Below are 20705 nucleotides of genomic sequence, written 5' to 3' on the forward strand. Positions count from 1 at the left end.
GGCCTGCCTGGGCTGCCGGCCCTCCTCGCCGCGCTCGGTCTCAGCCCGGCTCAACGGCAACGGACTCGGCCGCTGCAACGAAGCCTTTCCCGGGACCGGCGCGCTCTCTCTCTCTCTCGGGTCGCGGGGGTGGGTGCCTCTCCTATACTGGGGGGTGGGATGGGATAGCGGCTTCATCCTTAATGGAGTTTTTAAAATATATTTTTCTCCACAAAGGCTGGAGCCCGGTTCTCTTCCTGGGTGTAGAATAAACGGCATTGTGGTGAGATCTCCGTTGCGTCTAGAGCAAACTGTCAGAAACTTCCATCGGCCTGGATTGATTGATTGATTGATTGACTGATTTACAAATGTTTTGTTTCTAACATCTTGTCTCCGCACAGGCTGCGCCCCCGTGGAATGTAACGTGTGAACGCCCGCAAATCAGCTGGGGTTAAGGGTTTAGCATCTTCCCGGGACCAGATCGAAAGGTAAAGAGCCACCCCTTTTCCTGTTCACACGCAGCCCTACCGGGGTGTGCGTGTGGGATATTTGGAGAAGGGAGGGTTGGCTTTACACCTGCTGCCCCATTTTCTGACCTCCCGGGGGCTCCTTCAGAAGATCAAATGAATGCGTGGAGCTTTGGAGAAGGGAAAGCAGGCGCATCTCCCCCCCCCCCCCCAAATCAATTCACTGTTCATCCAAAAAGGTTGACGTTAACTTCTTTTCTGGTAGGCCAGTGAATAGGTGAAAAATGTAAACCCAGCAAGAATTTCTTAATCCCAGCACCTCTGGGTGCCTTGTGTTTATTGTGGGATAGGTACACTCATACATTCTTATTTATTTATTGCAGCACCCACACAACACCATTGACATCTAAATGCCAGTCTATGCACTCATCCCTCCCTTAAACTGGATGTACCCTTTCCAGCATCTTTTGATAAGTAAATAATAATAATAATAATAATAATAGCAACAATCCTGTTGCCAATGTTCTATTTCAGGTGCGGGGTGGGAACTATATTCACAGTAAAAAAATAATAATACAGTAGTTTAAAAGTGGTGGGATGATCCTTATCACTCAGTGTCACCAAAGTTTTAAGAGCTATCTATGTGTTTACTTACCATCCATGTCACTGCAGGAATGCTCCCTTTACCAGAAGTGATCCTCTCTATGTTTATCTCCCCTTGCATTTTGGTAGTTCTGGCCTGTTTTTGGTGTAGCTGCATATTGTTCTTAACAGCTTGTTCAGTCCTAAGCTTGTTCAGAAGCACCTTTCTGTTAAATGTGGTTTCCTGCCAGGTAAAGTGATACAGCATTGAAGCTAAAGCAAGAAGTCTTGAATTTCCAGACTGCTTGATAAGCCCTTGAAGCTGACCCTGTGTAGGTGAAGTGCAGCATTTGGCAAAAAGTGTCTTGACCAGCTGACAGGTTTTCTATGAAAGCTTTTAGTTGATACTAAGCATACTCCTTGACAATGGCTGGTGTTGCATAAATGTTAACTAGCAAAAGACAACAGAATAACATGCACCAGAGGAGATGTTGTGCAGCAAGGGGCCAAAGGCCAGACCTTCAGCCTCCTGAGGATTGTCAGCTTACCTGTATAATTCCTTTTGAACTGCTTGCTTCCTATAATAACTGGTGCTGGTTAACGTCCTGATGCGTCAGGTTAAACATGAAAAGCAAGTTACCCAAGATGACTGTAGATATTTAGCTATACTTTCAGTAAGTACTGAGTAATACCATAATCAAGGTATTCACCTGACTAAACCAGAATGTGCTCTCCCCCCCCCCACTTCCAGGTCACATGATGCTAATTCCCAACAATATTAACTGCTAGTTTGATACTCCAACATGTACCACGTTGTGTTGTTAGAGCTACCACAGAGGCCTCCCAGGGACATGCAAGCCCCGAGGTAATGAAGTGAGTTCTACTTTAATAATGCATTGCATTGATTTTTTTCCCAGTGTATTAGTCTTTTAGTTTTATGGTTGTTATCTTGGATTTTTTTTACAGTTTGATTTTTCTTTGTCTCCATTTCAAATTTGAAAAGAGCCAGGGAAATAATACAGTCTGGTAGCGCTTTTTCTTTTCCTTAATAGGTTGTTGCCAATGTCTTTAATGCGTGGCAGAGTGGAAACTTTCAAAGGAACGAAGGTAATAAAGTCAAGCAGAAAGGAAATATGTAGCTATCTTTGTTTACATAAAATGGGATGATACTTTATGTACCTTTAGATTAAAAAGTGGGGTTGGGGCGCCTTGGGTAGATCAGGGTAGATCAAATGGGTAATTTGTAGCAGCTCAGTAAAGGTTTCTAACTTCCAGTTTTTCCATATGCCCTATTTATTAAGCATTCATTCTGATTTGTTTGCAGATAACTTTGTGTCAAAGCAAGCATTGTCCCACAATTTCCAGTTCATTCTCCCCCCCCAATCACTTTCCATATTGCAAAACGTCTGGTTTATGGGGAAAGGGGGTTTGTTGCACAAGATTTCGCAATCAACCCATGGAGGACATGGAATGGAGATTAGCCTCTTGGTGTGTGTAATTCTTAGCTAACGCTGTAAAATCTCAAGAGAATGATACAGTCCCATGCTATATCCTTCTCGTCTGCTAAACACACTGTGCTGCAAATCAACCTTGTACCAGCAGCCCCCCTTTGTTTTCCCACCCCTTCATATGGTTCTATATGTGCTAATTATTACACTTAAGAGACAAGACTCAAATGTATTCAAAGTTTTGTAATAATATTTTTCCTCCATAGTATTTTGTGAATTTTAGAGGGTACCAGCAACATGACATACTGCTGTTACCTTCCAAAGCACCTTCATATTTTATTAAATAAATTCTTGAACTCTGGAGATTTAGATGAAAATCCTAGCTTTAATTTGCAGTACAAATTAGTCACATAGGATGCAGATAACTCTATAAATTTTACTCGTTAAAGCCCTTGAACCACTCTATACAGTACTTAACAGTTAGTCCGGCAAAAGGTTGGGTCACAGATAAGGGATTTGTATCCATATCTGTAGTTGCAAGCATGGGATCAGTGACTGCCAGTTATTCTGTATTACTTAACAAACAATATAAGAATATGGTGCTTAGTTTTAATTTCTTTTGTTCTGTAGTACATATTCACATCACAAATGTTCTACCGTTTTTCTTTTCTTTTTTCTTCTTCTTTGCTTTAGGATTAATTGTTTTAATAATAAAAACAATTAATCAAAGCGTTATTTAGACAGCATGAAGACATATACAAGAAGGCTGTAAATGAGAAGAAACTGAAACATTCCAAAACAAGTTTACAAACCCCATCCAAGTCATATTGACTGCATCAAATATTGCCTCCCAATTTAACGTTTAAAACTAGGGTAACAGTGGCAAGTCAACTGGACTATGAGCCATGCAAGAGTATTGTAGCTGCTGTTTACTTCAACAGGGCTTATACTGGAGAATTTCCAGATGGATTGATCCCTCTGTTATTAGCTTATGAAAAGTCTTGGGGGCAAGGAAGGAAATGAAAAATACAATCAGTAAACTGCTGTACCCAGGCAAATATGAAGCTTCTCCCACCGCACCCCCATGTCATTAGTGTTAAGTAATGACATAAAATGGAATTTACGCAATATGCAATGTAGCAAATTATATTAAGGAAAACCATTATAAACAGTTCAACACTTGTTTTTCCTTCTGTTACTCTAATGCAGTTGTTTGTTTATTTATAGTAATACATCCCATATATGAATGTATCATGCTTTCAGAGGTGGAGAAATGTTAAATTACAATTTTGCTGTAGTGGACACTTTAGCAGGTACAACTATATTACTGTTTTTACAGTTCTCCGACTGTCTTATGATAGAAAAGTAATGGCACTTAAGAAACTGCGCCCTGAGATCCAGTATAGAAAAGTGGCCCATTTCAACTGGCATAAGAATACTCAAATACTGAGTGGGTTAACATCTATATTTTAAATTTTCTTTCTTGCTTTGGAGTTTGCCTTTCATATGTGTCCAAATAGAATAATTAGCTGGATTTGTCTTTTAAATTGATGTATGAATGCTGGATGTATTTTATTTTCTTTGAATTTGGCAGGCCCTCCTGTGAGGTTGGAAACAAATTGTTGTACCCAATCATCCATCTGGATGTGGGAGCTTTGAAGGGGAAGAGAGAATATTCAGAACTGGTAAATGGATTTGCATGGGGTTCAGAACTGAGCCAACTTCTGAAATAATATCCCTCAACTTGAATAGATGGCTCTTCAGCAGCCTCCACATGCTTTTAATATCTCCCCAGTCGCGGATAGGAGATTGTGTCTAAATGGAACACCCTGGATTTGGCATCTCCTGGAAGAGTGTGTCGGGAATGCGTGGGAGTATTGGAGTGTTGTCATAGGCCTGATCTCCATTGTCTGCTTTCTGTTTGCTGCACTACCGTGAGTTTAAAATCTTTAAGTACTTCTCAGATTCATACATGAGTAATCTTGCCTGGAGCTCTTCTCAGAAGCTGCCTCTCTCTCTCTCTCTCTCTCTCTCTCTCTCTCTCTCTCTTTTTTTTTTTTTAAGGTTCATTCTTTGATGCATTTCTGTCCCTATCTGCATCGAATAAATAGGATATGCCAGAGCAGCATGTTTCTCCTGTTTAAAGCAATATTTGATGGTTGACAAATTAGCTTGCTACACTCTACTGTTGTGGTGACTTACGCTAATCTTTGCTATTTGGAGCAAATAAAAACACGTCACCCCCTTCTCCTTTGATCTCTGCATCATTAAAACGTGTGCATTTCACACACTTAAATGGAGAGGGCAGAGTACATTATTATTATTATTATTATTATTATTATTATTTAATAATAATAGTAATAATAATTTGTTATATATACCCCACCCATCTGGCTGGGTTTCCCCAGCCACTCTGGGTGGACCCCAACAGAATAATAATAATAATAATTAATAATAATAATAATAATAAAGCGATAAAACATAAAACATTAAAAACTTCCCTAAACAGGGCTGCCTTCAGATGTCTTCTAAAAGTTAGATAGTTGTTTATTTCCTTGGCATCTGGTGGGAGGGTGTTCCACAGGGTGGGCACCACTAGTGAGAAGGCCCTCTGCCTAGTTCCCTCTAACCTCATATCTCGCAGTGAGGGAACCGCTAGAAGGCCCTCGGTGCTGGACCTCAGTATCCGGGCTGAACGATGGGGGGTGGAGACGCTCCTTCAGGTATACTGGGCTGAGGCAGTATTCTGTCCATTCTGTTGTTTGGTTCAAATGACAAGCTGCCATACCTGTGTTGCTCCCCATACCCCGACTGCAAGGAGACTGACCCACATGTGGTGGTGGTAAAGAGTAGAGCTAGGAGTGTGTAACATAGTATTCTGGAACCAGGTGCCCTCAAGATGCTGTTGGAGTATAACTCTCATCCTTTCTGGCAACCATTGAATGCAGAGGAAGAAGTGCTGCTTCCCCCTTTCCACCAGCCTGCACCTGTATGCAATTCCGCATCACCTGTGGTTCCAGGCAGGAACTTAAATACAACGTTTGTGCTGCAGTTTGTTTCCCTGGTACATACATCACTTGCAGTAACAAAGTATAACAATCTAGCTAGTTGAACCTGAAGAGGTCACAAAAGAGCTTTAAGTCACCTACTCTGATAGCCTTCTCTTGGGAAAGAGCAACCAACTTTCCCCCTGGTATCATGATGTAACCCAGGGGTAGGAAATGCCCACCAGGTGTTTTGGACTGCAACTCCTGTCCTCCCTGAACAGTCGCCACGCTGGCCAGGACTGATGGGAGTTTGGGCATAAAGCAGAGTGTCTTGGGTTTGGAAGGCTAGGTTCAAAAAAGATTTCATTCAGTGATGAATTCGCTCTCTCAATTCCTCACTTGTACAACAGGAATACCAGAGACCATCACCACAGGTTTATTGGGAGGGAAAATGGGAGGTTTGTAAAACACTTCGCTCAGCAAGTGAAAATGGATACAGCCATTATCACATACCAAGAAAGAGAGGGGAAGAAGAATGTGTTTTGCCCATTGATATCACTGGAGCTTACTTCTGAGTAGATATTTAGCACCGCAGCTCCCCTATTCTTCCTTCTGCTTTCTGCCAATGTTCTCTCTAGCCTACAGAGCGTTGAAATTGTTCAAAGCAATCCATATCCCATTTGAGATCAATGGCAAAATTCCCATTGATTCTTTTCCTGGATTGCCCCCATTGTACCACTTATTGCTTCTCTTTCAATTGCTGGTTAGTCTCTGTGCATTCATTTCAAGTATGTAGGTTGGCAATAGCAGGAACAGAGCATGGAATTCTCCCAGCAGGGAGGAAATGGCTGAAGTTAAGTGGGATTCATTTTGAAGTCTGTTATCTTGGGGAAGCCTGTAACTTATTGAACCAACTGTCTGGAAATTTGTGCCGAATAAAATCTGTGTTGCAAAGCCTTTGAGCCCCTTGGGTTTTACTCAAAAGGGGCGTCGTTATTTAAAATGTCACTTTTTGTAGAATGGGATTTTTTTTAATGGGTCACTTTTGGTAATGAGCAATTCAAAGGCTTGAATAAAGCTCTCAAGTCTGTTATGAAAGCTTTGTGTGACCCTAGCCATTTTTAAGTGTGAATGTGCACTTTTTCAGGATTACTGAGCATGACAACTGAAGCATTATAAAAGCTGTTGCTCATAGCTCCTTCTTGTCTTTATTTCTGTGCTGTTAGTATGTATGATACGTTTGTGTATTTTTCATTAGGGCTGATTAGCAAAGTGTAAGAACTATTACTGTGCTATTCATTTTATGTATTATTTATTAATTAAAATTCCCAACCCCACACTTCTTGAGCTAGTGAACTCGTAATGATTAGCAGCACAGAAATAATCAGAGCAGTATTAGAACATAATATGATCAACACTTATAACTGTTTTGAACATGTTTGGTGTGAGCTTCCTTGGGGGCTGCCCACTTCACATCTTCTGCAGTTTGCACTTATTTTTAGATTTTATTTGTGTAAAGTGCAGCGCATCCTTTGGATTATTATTTTTCTCCCCCAGTCAACTGTATGTTGCCTATCGGAATGGAAAAGTGGATCAAGCACTTTCATTGGGCTTTCTGCTATGCTGGATTGCTGGAGACCTCACCAGTTTTATTGGGTGCTACTTGACAAATCAACTTCCAATACAGGTAAGTAGTCCAAGTTTTAAATACAGTGGTACCACGGGATGCGAACGGGATCCATTCCGGAGCCCCGTTCACATCCTGAATGGAACGTAAGACGCAACGGCGCATCTGTGCGTGCGCTGGTCATGTTTTGCTGCTTCCCCACATGACGTCATTTTGAGCATCTGTGCATGCGTGAGCGGCGAAACCTGGAAGTAACATGATCCATTACTTCCAGGTTGCCACAGAGCGCAACCCGAAAGCGCTCAAACTGAACCACATTCAACCTGAGGTATGACTGTATCTGGCTTAGTAGAGACCTGAGGCCAATTTTGCCTGTTTTTTTTAATTTTACCAACTCAACAGGAGTCATTAACCATGAAAAAGACCCCCCCAAAAATTTTCACTCAGTGTTTCTTTTAAGCCAGTGCTCTATTTATGCTCCCTCTCTTTGTACTCCATAGCACGCGCTCTCTTCCCTCTCTCCCTGCACCACCACAGATATATCTGAACCCCTTTGTTAACCTTTCCTTCCTCTTCTCTTTATGCCTCATTGTGTACCCTCTTCTATTTCTCTCTTCACTCCCATCCGGTTGCCAATGAGAGAACAAAATGCTGGGTTTGCTGGGCCTTTGGCCTGGTTCAGCAGGCCTCCTCTTATATTCTTATCTCTGTCTTTGTCTCACTTCTCACACACAGATCTCTTTGAAGTTCATCTCTGTAGCAACCCTCCCTTTCTCTCTACAACCCACAGAGTACTCTCCAACCTCCTGGCCTCCTATCCTTGTTACTCGCTTCCTGCCATTTTTCTCACCTCCGCTCTTCTTCAGCTTTTTTGCTCTCCCTTCACCTCACACTCTCTCCGTTAAGAGATTGGGCCACATGGTGTAGTGGGGCTGGTTGGCTGCAACAGGCTGGGAAGTTGGCACCCAGTCTGCCATAGATTTCTGAATACGCAGAAGGAAAGGAGCAATGTGGACATAGTGACATAGTCAATCCTTGCCCCACATTTCATAGCCTTCCTTTGGCCTTATTTTTTTCCCTCAAAGAGGTGGGAAAGGACCACAAACAACAGAAGTTTGGAATTCTTTTTTATTGCCTGTTACCTTGATTTGCATAAAAGATAAAAATGGGATATAAGTAAAGATGCTATTTTGCCTACTTTGGAAGTTTTGCACTAAAGTATGCACCGTTCTTTTCATCTTTTTCAGATAATCACTGCCATCTTTTACGTTAACATGGACATTATTATGATATCCCAGTTTGCCTATTATAAGCTAAAAAATCAGAAGGCGACAAAATGTGAGTGTTGATTGGAGACTGCAGCTGGATGTAATTTGCTGCTGCTTTTAAAAACAAATTCTTAACACTTAGAAACTGCTTTAACCCTGGGTGTGTTTTTAAATAGCATGCTTGCACTAGATAGCTTAAACACTAAATGTTCTTGCAATTAGGATGCATCTACTTCTAGAAAAAGTTGCATTACTGAATTATGATAGTCACACACATTCTCCTCCTGGCACTAAACAAGGGAAGAAGAACTTGGGACCATCGTTTGAAACTCCCATTGTTCTAGGTGCGTTTTGTGACAGGGAATTTCATTAGCGTGAGCAGTTTCTGAGCTCTGGGTGCAGTCCTGCGCCTAAGATTTCAGATTAAAACTGCACAGTGGAAGGAAAGGGGGACATTTTTCCGCCTCCCCACTTCCAGCCACTCTCTGGAGAAGACTGGGGAAGAGATCTTCTTAAGAATATTAGAGGGGCAGGCAGGGGAAGTATGGCTTTATTTTTTTGCAGTCTTCAGATGAGGACTAAACCATGTGAAAAATGAACATAATATTTTAGCTGCAGTTCATTCATTTTCAGCTTTGTAGTCTTGTTATAAAAAAGCATGCCTGGACATTCTGTTGTCGCTCCCATAACCTACGTTTAAGGTGCCATTTAGCTTTCATATGTCAGTTTCTAACACTGCTTGGGACTCATTTATTTTAAATAGATATCTTGGATAATGATTGGATAGTAAACAGGTTGCTAAATCAATCCAGAAAATATGCCCAGGTTTAGGCTACAATCCTAACCCCCCCCCCACTGAGTAAAATACCATTGAACTCAGTAAGGCTAACTTCAGAGCAGACTGACATAGGATTGCACTGTCCTGCATTCATCTGTGTTCCATGGCTTACTACTTTTAGCATGATAAAATTACCCTTAGACATTCCTGTGCAGCAGAACAAGTTACTTGTATAATTTGCTAATAATGCTTAGCTGCTTTTCATAGACAAGCCTTTGTGCTTTATGGGATCCACTCCAGAGGGCCCCAAGCTTGGAAGGCAGTTTTGAGGGAGGGGCTGGCATTTGAAAGGAAGGGGGGGGTTGTTTGGTTTTTTTAAAAAAACCACGCTATTGCCACCAGTTCAGATGCTGGCCTGAAACTATTGGTATCACATATATGTCTCTGTATATCACAAACAAATGTTAGATTTCTTTAACAGCAAGAATGAAGTACTTAGTTGGCCCTGATTTTCATTTGCTTTTCAAGGTGGCATAAACTTGAAAAACTGTTGTGTCATCTGGGTCTTGATGTGCATCATACTCGGTTTGATTTTACCTGGTCCGTTACTGCTGCGGAACCAAGTCCAGAATACTTTTTCAGGAACAAGTGAGGTACAACTTCTTAATGTTTCTATTTTATTACTATGCTTGTGCTGTTCTTGATACAGATGGTAATGTAAAGGTAAAGGGACCCCTGACCATTAGGTCCAGTTGTGACCGACTCTGGGGTTGTGGCGCTCATCTTGCTTTATTGGCCAAGGGAGCCGGTGTACAGCTTCCAGGTCATGTGGCCAGCATGACTAAGCCGCTTCTGACGAACCAGAGCAGCGCGCGGAAACGCCGTTTACCTTCCCGCCAGAGCAGTACCTATTTATCTACTTGCACTTTGAAGTGCTTTCGAACTACAGGGGCAGGAGCTGGGACCGAGTAACGGGAGCTCACCCTGTTGCAGGGATCCGAATCGCCAACCTTCTGATTGGCAAGTCCTAGGCTCTGTGGCTTAACCCACAGCGCCGCCCACATCCCTGCACTGATGGTAGTGTGGTATAACTATTTCCAAGTTCCCTACACTGATTTCTCTACACTGATGGTAGTGTGGTATAAAATTTCCAAGTAGTTAAAACCCCAATGCTAACTAGCAGACTCAGTCTAATACCACTTTTCCCCATTTATTTAAATGATTTCTTAATTAATTCCATTGACTGCTGTGCATAGGTTAGGAGGCAATGCTGCCTTTTGTGTTTAAACTTCTGTCAATCTTGAAATTATTATTTTTCTCTGTGTGTGTGTTTTGTTATCTTCAGAAGTCTCATGGCATGATTGAGATGTCAGGATTTGTGTGTGGCTACATATCGTGTCTCTTTTATTTGGGATCTAGAATTCCCCAGCTGTATAAAAATGTAAGTATTTTATTACTTATTCCTAAAGACAGTGCACGCCACATGCAACATTTATTGATCAAGTTGGGGGTCAGCTGCAGAGATTGGGAGCACTGGATCGTTCGGCATTTGAGGCTAATTTGAATAAATTCCTATAATTCCACTAAAGGTGACAAAGATTTAATAGGTTGCCTATTAGGTTTACGATGCTGTATCTATAAAGGTAAAGGGACCCCTGACCATTAGGTCCAGTCATGGCTGACTCTGGGGTTGCTGCGCTCATCTCGCTTTATTGGCCGAGGGAGCCGGCGTACAGCTTCCGGGTCATGTGGCCAGCATGACTAAGCCGCTTCTGGCGAACCAGAGCAGCACACAGAAACGCCGTTTACCTTCCCACTGGAGTGGTACCTATTTATCTACTTGCACTTTGACATGCTTTCGAACTGCTAGGTGGGCAGGAGCAGGGACCGAGCAATGGGAGCTCACCCTGTCGTGGGGATTCGAACCGCTGACCTTCTTATCTGCAAGTCCTAAGCTCTGTGGTTTAATCCATAGTGGTCTGTAAATTTGGGAAAGTATATAGTAGTAGAAAGCCTGTTTTGCATGCCAAGGTCCTAGATTCAATTCTTGACATCTCCTGGTAGGGCTGGGGGGAATCCCTTTGTGGAATCCTGGAGAGCTGATCCCAGTCACTGTAGACAGCATGGAGCTAGATGAACCAATAGTAGAAAGTTGTCCCTGTGTTCCTTTCTTTTTCTTAAAAGGTTGCCAATGAGAAAGACACGTGGAGGCCAAGATGGTTATCACAGGATTCCTAATTTATTTCTGGTCACGCGTGTAAAAAAGAAAAAAGTATGTGTGCTTTTGCTATAACACTGCTTTTACATTTATTTTTTAGTTCCAAAGAAGATCCACAGAAGGCACCTCTTACCTGCTTTTTGCTTTAGCCATGATGGGAAACTGTACCTATGGTCTAAGCATTGTCTTAAAGATGCCTACAACACAGGATCTCGTAAATCTTTATTTCTGGCATCATCTCCCCTGGCTTATTGGGAGCTTTGGGGTTTTGTTTTTAGATATTTTTGTATCCTTTTCAGATGAAAATGACTAGTATTGCTGCAGCCTCTTGGTAAATAGCATCTTGCAGGCATATGATGAATTAATAGCTTTTAGGTGAAAAGGCCTTCGGGGCTGTAGTAAGGAAACAGTATTCAGTAGGGTACCCTGTCATCAAATCCATGCCCAGTTGGCACAAGTTTACCAAGTTTAGCTTCAGGTAGGTAGCTGTGTTGGTCTGACGCAGTTGAAATAAATAAATAAAATTAAAAAATTGTCCAGTCCAGTAACACCTTAGAGACCAACTAAGTTTGTTCTGGGTATAAGCTTTCATGTATCTGAAGAAGTGTGCATGCACATGAAAGCTTATACCCAGAACAAACTTAGATGGTCTCTAAGGTGCTACTGGATATTTTAAAAATATTTTTTTTTAGTTAGCTGTTATATCATAGCACACACATTTGTTCAGTTTGCTCAGTTGAGAACACATCTTTGAATGCGTTCAGCCTATATTTGTTGTTATATGGGATTCAAAAAGGTATATCACATCCATCTGTCCATATACTGTATGATTATACTTGAAAGTGTGGCTTTGAAAAACTGTCAGAAGGAAGAAGAATGTTTAAGTCTGCAATCTTATGTACACACTTTCCTGGGAGATAAACTCTACTGAACACAGTTGAAATTTAGTTCTGAGTAAACATGCATACGATTGAGCCCTACGTCTGCTACCCTGTATACATACCAAGTCCCATTCCATAGGATTGGGCTGTAAAATACATACAATTTTATATAGCATGTAGCACACTTACCATAAGGTTTTGTGGTTATAAGTTGATTAATAAGTAATTGATGACAACCTTAAATCACGGGTCTCTAGCATAATTTGCATCAGGAAGCGTTCATTAAATAAATGCTGCACCTTATTGGCTTTGCCTGTGCTGTTTGTTTCTGGTTTTGGTTTGGCAAATTGCACTCTGTCCCAGATAAAAGCTTATGGTTAGTCTGTAAAGCCATCTGCTAAATGACACAAAATGCTCCAGAATGAGAGGAGGGGGGAGGAATCTTTTCACCAAATTGTAGAAATGTGGTTGGCTTCACATTTCATATATGTGCTTCATGCCCACTCTAATATAGAAAGGAATTGTTTCAGATAAGCCTTAATGTTGTTAAAGAAGCGCATTTTTTAAACAGCTGGCATTATCTATCAGAATACTTGTTCAGATTAAAGCGCCAGACTGGACTGTCAAGTCTTTAAACCCAGAAAAAGAACATTTTATTCCACCCCACTTTATTCGTTTGCTAGGGTAATAATACGTATGTCTAACAATCCACTCCATAACACAGTTCAGTGACATTACTCCACTTCAGTGGGTTATATTGACTTTAATCCAACGGGTTTCACTTAACCTGAGTGAGCTGCACCTTGAGCTTTAAATGTTGCATTACAGCCATCTCCTATCCACTAAAGGTAAAAGGTAAAGGACCCCTGACAGTTAAGTCCAGTCATGAACGACTCTGGGGTTGCGGCGCTCATCTTGCTTTACTGGCCAAGGGAGCCGATGTTTGTCTGCAGACAGTTTTTCCGGGTCATGTGGCCAGCATGACTAAACCGCTTCTGGCGAAACTAGAACAGCGCACGGAAATGCCGTTTACCTTTCCGCTGGAGCAGTACCTATTTATCTACTTGCACTTTGACGTGCTTTCAAACTGCTAGGTTGGCAGGAGCAGGGACTGAGCAACGGGAGCTCAGCCCATCGCAGGGATTCGAACCTCCAGCCTTCCGATCAGCAAGCCCTAGGCTCTGTGGTTTAGACCACAGCACCACCCTCGTCCCTTCTCCTATCCACTAGATAACAATAAACTGCTAGCATAATTACCAAAAGGTTAATTAACCAAAGGTGGGTGGGAGGCTAGGTTTTCGTTTTTGATAAGTTAAAGCAGACTTGATAACATGGCTATGGCAGATCAGCCAATATTGTGTTTAAGTGTGCCCTGTCAGGAGAATAATAGAAGTGCCAAAGGGGGTGGAAGCCACTCAGTATTGGTGTAGAAAAAGCTGCATGTGCCCTGTGATACACTTAGTGCATCGTTCTGTGAATATGCACAGCACTGGGAGAACCAAGACAAATCGTGACAATGCGCAAGAACTGAGGTCACATAGGCCCCTCTCTTTTAATTCGTACTTTAATTGAAACGAATCCTAGTTAACAGGCTTGAAGCAGTCCATAATTCCCACTGTAGTACAAAAACGGTGTTGCCTGCTGCTGTGGTCTTTTTGCCTATTGGCAGCCTTCTGGAATGTATGGCTTCTAGCCATAGTTTGAACAAAAAGCATTTTATTCCCCCAACGGTGAAAACCATGTCCAGGTCTATTTGGCTTTAGCTGGAAACATAACACTGGGAGATTTCTCTCTCAAAAATCTGCCTCTGACCTCCGTGACCATGGCGGTGTGTTTCTTGCCCATTTTCTAACGTTGTTTTACGGCACTGAACTTAAAAGGACTTGAAAATCACTAGCCACAAAGTTCTCCACAAGCAAAATGGCACACAATTCCCTGGCCACAAATATCTGTGCAGATTATTCTGTTCTGTGTCCTGTGTGAAGTCTGAATTGAATCTTAATGATGGATGATATCCAATTGTGGTCATCTGTTAGTAGGATGACTTTAAATGGGGGTTAGTCAAATTCATAGTAGGGACGCGGGTGGTGCTGTGGGTAAAACCTCAGCACCTAGACTTGCCAATCGTATGGTCAGTGGTTCAAATCCCTGCGGCGGGATGAGCTCCCGTCTTTCGGTCCCAGCTCCTGCCCACCTAGCAGTTTGAAAGCACTTCTAAGTGCAAGTAGATAAATAGGTACCGTTTTATAGCAGGAAGGTAAACGGCGTTTCCGTGTGCTGCGCTGGTGCAGGCTTGCCAGAGCAGCTTCGTCACGCTGGCCACGTGACCCGGAAGTGTCTCCGGACAGCGCTGGCCCCCGGCCTCTTAAGAGATGGGCGCGCAACCCCAGAGTCGGTCACAACTGGCCCGTACGGGCAGGGGTACCTTTACCTTTAGTCAAATTCATGGAAATTAAGGCTATTGGTGGCTACAATTCTCATGGCCATATTTTGTCCAGTAACGGAGGCAGTTTGCCTCCGAATACCAGTTGATTGCTGGGGTTTATAAGTAGGAGAGTTCTTCTGTGTTCATGTCTTGCTTGTGGGTTTCCACTCAGCATCTGGTTAGAATGTTAGACTCGATGGGCCTTTCAGAGCGCTTCTAATGTCCTTCTGGCTGCTTAATTTCAACATTCACTTTTGTTGCTCGTAACTCGAAAGCGATCGCTGTATAAATTGTCTTTCTGTCTCAAGTGACTAATAATTTCCCTGACTTTAACACCCAGATAACTGCACAGTTTATTTTGTATCACAAACGGAAGGAGAGAAGACCCAGCTTGGTGGCCTTGGAAGTTGAACCACTGCTCATAAATGAAGATTCCTAACCTCCATATTTTTGCAGCGTTTCATTCTGAAGTATGGGAGGCTTTTCTTAAGCAAGGGGTGGTGCTCATTAAAGACTCAACATACCATCAGGTGCTTAGGCTTGGACAGATACAATATCACAAAGGAGGGGGAGAACCAAAGCTAAAGTTCCAGGATATTGTTTGAGCTTCGGTTACTGGACTTCAAGAAGAGCTAACTCTTAAGGGGATTGTCCATCCCAGGAATAAAGTTATTTCCCCCCCAATATTAAATCCATAGTTGCAAATATTTCATTTACTTTTTAACTACTTGGTTCATTCCTGCAGTCTAGAGCTGCATTTCTTTTCTATGTGACAGTGTGATTCTAGTGATATCCTGGCTTTAGTCATTGTGGTTGTCCATTGTGCTGTTGAGGCCGTCAGTTCTTGTTTAGGGAACTAGAAACAGTGAGTGTGTTAAAAGCAACAGAGATGCTTGAGTTGTTCCTTGGAAAAGCAAGTACAAAGCCTGTATTATTTAAGATGCTTACGACTCTTGAGAATTTTGGGAGAAGTGGTAGTTCAAGAGTTATCAGTGTGGCATCCACAAGTGCACATGCAAATGTGCCTTGGAGACCGCAGGTTCCCCAAAGCTCCTTGTTGAAATTTGACCTGAAAGAAGCATTTAGTTGCAGCAAATAGAATAGTTTGTGGTGTGTGCCCATGACAATTTCTCTGGTTTGCTCTTGGTCCCATGTTTGTGTAGCACAGTATAGAACTTGATGGAATACCAGTCATTCTCAGTCTAAAACATATTACAGTGGTACCTCTGGTTACGTACTTAATTCGTTCCGGAGGTCCATTCTTAACCTGAAACTGTTCTTAACCTGAAGCACCACTTTAGCTAATGGGGCCTCCTGCTAATGGGGCCTCTTCCTGAAGCAAAGTTCTTAACCCAAGGTACTATTTCTGGGTTAGTGGAGTCTGTAACCTGAAGCGTATGTAACCTGAGGTACCACTGTACTTCTTCTTCTTCTTCTTCCTCTTCCTCTTCCTCTTCCTCTTCCTCTTCCTCTTCCTCTTCCTCTTTCTCTTTCTCTTCCTCTTCCTCTTCCTCTTCTCCTTCTCCTTCTTCGGCAATCACTCATAGCTGAGTAAGATTGTCTTCCATGAATGTGTTCTTAACAGTGTGTCCGTAAGTGACTGTGGAGGCCAATTCTGGATCTGCACATCCTTCCACAGTGGGAACATAGGTTTCCGGGTGAGAGTTGATCACAGTGAGGATTTGCCAAACATACCTTCTTTGCTCACTTCTCCCTTTTGTCCTGAGTTCGTGCTTCTTCAAAGTCCATGATGTCTTTGGTTAAGGCTGTTCTTCAGTTGAAGCACTCGCAGGCCAGTGATTCCCAGTTGTCAGTGTTTATACTGCATTTTTTAAGATTTGCATTGAGAGCATATTTAAAGCTCTTTTGTTGTCCACCAGCATTACCATTTGGGATACTAAGGTTCTCAAAGTGTGAGATGGGCCACCTTAAGGACACAGTACAATAGAACAGGCACAATCTGATGCCTAGCCCTGATTAAAAATATGAACATGAAGAAACAGACAAACAAAAGTTCATAAAATTAAAAAATTGTGATGTTCAGATCCATATATGCAAAATAACTACAGCCCAACCTCCCCAAAAAACAGGCCAAAAGAGGAAACAACTCTTCCTGTAGCCAACCAAAAAAGTTATTGCCTGTGAATTCCATGATTCCCATGTAGCAATCAAGTGAGTCTAAGACATCAGAGCACATCTTTTCATCTTACATGGTTCGTGGGATTTTAAAACTTGGAATATTCCTTTCCCTGTCCAGTTTTTAAGTCAAAAGAGAGTATTTATTGTATATATCCCTCTCCACTTGTACTTCAGGTACAGCACCAGTGGGCTGCATTTTCCATGGGTGCTGCATCTGTGGATCAGGTCCATGTGTTTACTGTATACATATTTTACTATGTGCAATGTTTCTTAATTGTTCCACTGTATGGGGGGCGGGGACACCAAAGTTTATATGGATTTTCTAGCTAGAACTGTAAATAAACTATCTGATTTTCTGGGGTGGGGGAGTACAGTACAGTCTAACTTGGAGACAGATGTTGTTTCGGTCATTGCTATTTTTCTAGAAAAAGAGGTGCCAGAACTTACCATGAAAACCTCCCTTAATCTCTTACAATGGCAATGGTGCCCAAATGAGAGGTGCTAGTACTGAGTTTCCGCAAGTTCCGGCTGAAAAAAAAAAGCCCTGGTTTCGGTTGATCTGGGCTATACAATTAAGGCAGTGGGTTAACTTTTTGAACCAGATCTTCTAGGGCATTTATTCACAGAACCACATGGATTGTGATCTGACCATTTGCCTCAGGCAATTCAACTAATTCAGTGTATTGTAGAAATCCTTTCAGACTTAGGGTATATTGAATGATGGTACCTTCCTATTGTCTCAGTTCCATACTTCCGTAGTGTGAAGTGTCCAGATTTAGTTGCCCCATTTCAAGACACATTCCACAGAGCAGAAGGAGATGCAGAAGAGGACAAAGAGGAGAAGCTGAAGGTTTTAGGATACAGGTGTACCTTAGACCCCAAACGCCTTGGTACTCAGAACGCCACAGACTCAGAAGTGAGTGTTCCGGTTTGCTAACGTTCTTTGGAACCTGAACGTCCAACGGGGCTTCCATGGCTTCTGATTGGCTGCAGGAGCTTCCTGCAGCCAATCAGAAGCCGCACTTTGGTTTCCAAACATTTTGGAATTTGAACGGACTTCTGGAACGGATTCTGTTTGACTTCCAAAATATGACTGTACTTTCCTTATAAAGAAAAGCTAAAGAGATTGTGGAGGCTCAGTTTTGAGAGTGTGTGTGTGTGTGTGTGTGAGAGAGAGAGAGAGAGAGAGAGAGAGAGAGAGAGACTATAGTTTTATCACATTATAAGCAACATGGTGAGAGTGGAAAGAAGGAATCTTAGAAAAACTATTGGTATCAGGTTTTTCGTATGATCCCATGCTGCAGATACCCCTCCCTTCATTCCTCACCATTGGCCATGCCGCCTGGGACTGATGGTAACTGGAGTCCCAACAACATCGTGGGAGATCCCTGAACTAGAGCATGACAAAGACAAGCCCTAATAATAGGATTTCATTACTATGCTTATCTGGGAATGAGCCTACGAGGTGCGGGAGCGGAACAATGTAGTCAGATAACGAGGGTTTGGGGTGACATCTTTTAATTTAGCTTTTAATTTCCTTATAATGCAGGATTTACACTGCAGCCCGTGGCAGCTCCTTGCAGTATCACGGTGAACCTGGGATGCTATGATAATTGGTAACTATTACATCTGATGTATCATAATGACTTGGCATATCACATTGCTAGGTCTTGTGTTAATTTTCCTGGTCCACCAAATGTTGACAAATGTCAAAGTAAACTTGTGTTCCCTGTGGATTTCATTTTTCTTTTGTAGATTTCTAAAAGCATAATAACTGTCATGAAATCTGGCAGCCGGGCACTGGGATATTTTTAAGTCTCTGGTTTCAGGCAAAATTCCTAGAACGGATCAGATTCCATTATCTGAAACTGACTCTAAAGCAAGAGACCTCATTACTAGGAAAGAAAGAAAAAAAAGACTGTTGTGCGATGCCTATGAATTCTGGTTCATGAGTATTTCCAACCAATTCTTTTGACATTTAGTGTAACACTGAGTTTCTGTAGAACAAGAAAAGGTAACTGTAGCTATCTGCGTGGAGCGTTCATGGGGATGCAGATTGTTCATGAATAATAATTTTGAGCACAAATTCTTGCTCCAGAGATGCTATCTTCATGCATGGTTCCAGTAAATTAAGAACCCCACATATTATGATCCAAGAATGCATAGGGACCTTATGTTTCAGATCCATGATCTTGGCATACTTGGGTCCACGTGAATCAGCTGTGTTGATATTGTTCAGGCTGTTAGGCCTCTGCTCCTAAAACTAACACAGGTGAGCTGTATGACCTGCCTATCAAACATTAAAGGATGCTAACCCGCCAACAGGTTGTGGGCCATCAACCACCCTGACTTGGACAGGTTTTTTACTGTTTACTACTAAAGATAGCTGCTGCTGTTTTTATCTATTATTATTTTTTTGTACCCCACTGTTCAGGTAAAAGGTAAAGGTAAAGGTACCCCTGCCCGTACGGGCCAGTCTTGACAGACTCTGGGGTTGTGCGCCCATCTCACTCAAGAGGCCGGGGGCCAGCGCTGTCCGGAGACACTTCCGGGTCACGTGGCCAGCGTGACAAGCTGCATCTGGCGAGCCAGAGCCGCACACGGAAACGCCGTTTACCTTCCCGCTAGTAAGCGGTCCCTATTTATCTACTTGCACCCGGGAGTGCTTTCGAACTGCTAGGTTGGCAGGCACTGGGACCGAACAACGGGAGCGCACCCCACCGCAGGGATTCGAACCGCCGACCTTTCGATCGGCAAGCCCTAGGCGCTGAGGCTTTTACCCACAGCGCCACCCGCGTCCCTACTGTTCAGGTACCTAACAGCAAAAAAATATTGACACAATTGTTATTTGTTTGTTAGTTGCAGTTTTTTTTATTTTTTATCCTGCTCTTTTGGTTGGGGGCGGGGAGCATCCTGAGTGGCTTACAAAGATCAGTGGTAAGACGATCCTTGCCTCCAAGCTTACAATCTAACAGTGCAGTAGGAGAGCAGCCGGGGGCGGGGAATCGCATCTGGCAACCCATGAGCCCCTTTGGTTTCAAGGGACGCGGGTGGTGCTGTGGTGTAAACCACTGCAGCTCTTGGGCTTGCCGATCGGAAGGTCGGAGTGAGCTCCCGTTGCTCTGTCCCAGCTCCTGCCAACCTAGCAGTTTGAAAGCATGCCAGTGCAAGTAGATAAATAGGTACTGCTATGGCGGGAAGGTAAACAGTGTTTCTGTGCGCTCTGGCTTCCGTCACGGTGTTCCGTTGCGCCAGAAGCGATTTAGTCCTGCTGGCCACATGACCCGGAAAGCTGTCTGTGGACAAACACCGGCTCCCTCGGCCTGAAAGTGAGATGAACACCGCAACCCCATAGTCACCTTTGACTGGACTTAACCATCCAGGGGTCCTTTACCTTTTACCTTTACCTTTACCTTACCCTTTGGTTTCAGATAGTACATGGGTAGACGAGTCTAAAAAGGCTGGGACATAATAATTAGAAGAATATAAATTTAAGCATGGTTTAAATAAGGGTTTGAATTTGCTGAATTTGATTGGAATAAAGAGGAACACAAAAAAGGGGGGTGTGAGGAGGTCAAGACAGAGGGGTATGGAATTTCGTAAATGTAAGAAAGTGGATTTTTCTTTTTTTCTCTTTTTCTGTTTTTCTTTTTTTGCTATATATCTTTGTTTTTCTGTTTTCTATGTGAGCTTTATTCATGGTAATGTTCTATCTGAGATGATGAATTTTTTGATTTGTAAAACCTCAATAAACATTTATAAAAAAAAAAAGGCTGGGACACAAATTTTCATGGCCCTCTAGCGGCTATGGTGGCTCATTTACCAGAAGTAATGTATTTAGTGTTAACTCTGGAAGTGTAAACTCAATTCTGCAGCCGCCTAGAGCAAAATATACCATATTTCCCC

The 20705-nt window shown here is 42.5% G+C and overlaps 2 long non-coding RNA genes and 1 pseudogene across 2 annotated transcripts; all 3 read left to right on the forward strand.

Moving 5' to 3' along the window:
- The first annotated feature begins 204 nt into the window (after positions 1-204).
- LOC128414702 (lysosomal amino acid transporter 1 homolog) lies at positions 205-15351 on the forward strand (annotated as a pseudogene).
- Positions 11647-13851, forward strand: LOC128414703 (uncharacterized). Its single transcript, XR_008330710.1, has 2 exons — positions 11647-12559; positions 12664-13851. It is a non-coding gene; the product is annotated as an uncharacterized LOC128414703 (long non-coding RNA).
- A 2650-nt stretch (positions 15352-18001) lies between the features above and the next one.
- Positions 18002-19640, forward strand: LOC128414704 (uncharacterized). Its single transcript, XR_008330711.1, has 2 exons — positions 18002-19233; positions 19611-19640. It is a non-coding gene; the product is annotated as an uncharacterized LOC128414704 (long non-coding RNA).
- The last annotated feature ends 1065 nt before the right edge of the window (positions 19641-20705 follow it).

Source organism: Podarcis raffonei, chromosome 5 (genome assembly GCF_027172205.1).
Source record: "Podarcis raffonei isolate rPodRaf1 chromosome 5, rPodRaf1.pri, whole genome shotgun sequence".
Taxonomy (NCBI): domain Eukaryota; kingdom Metazoa; phylum Chordata; class Lepidosauria; order Squamata; family Lacertidae; genus Podarcis; species Podarcis raffonei.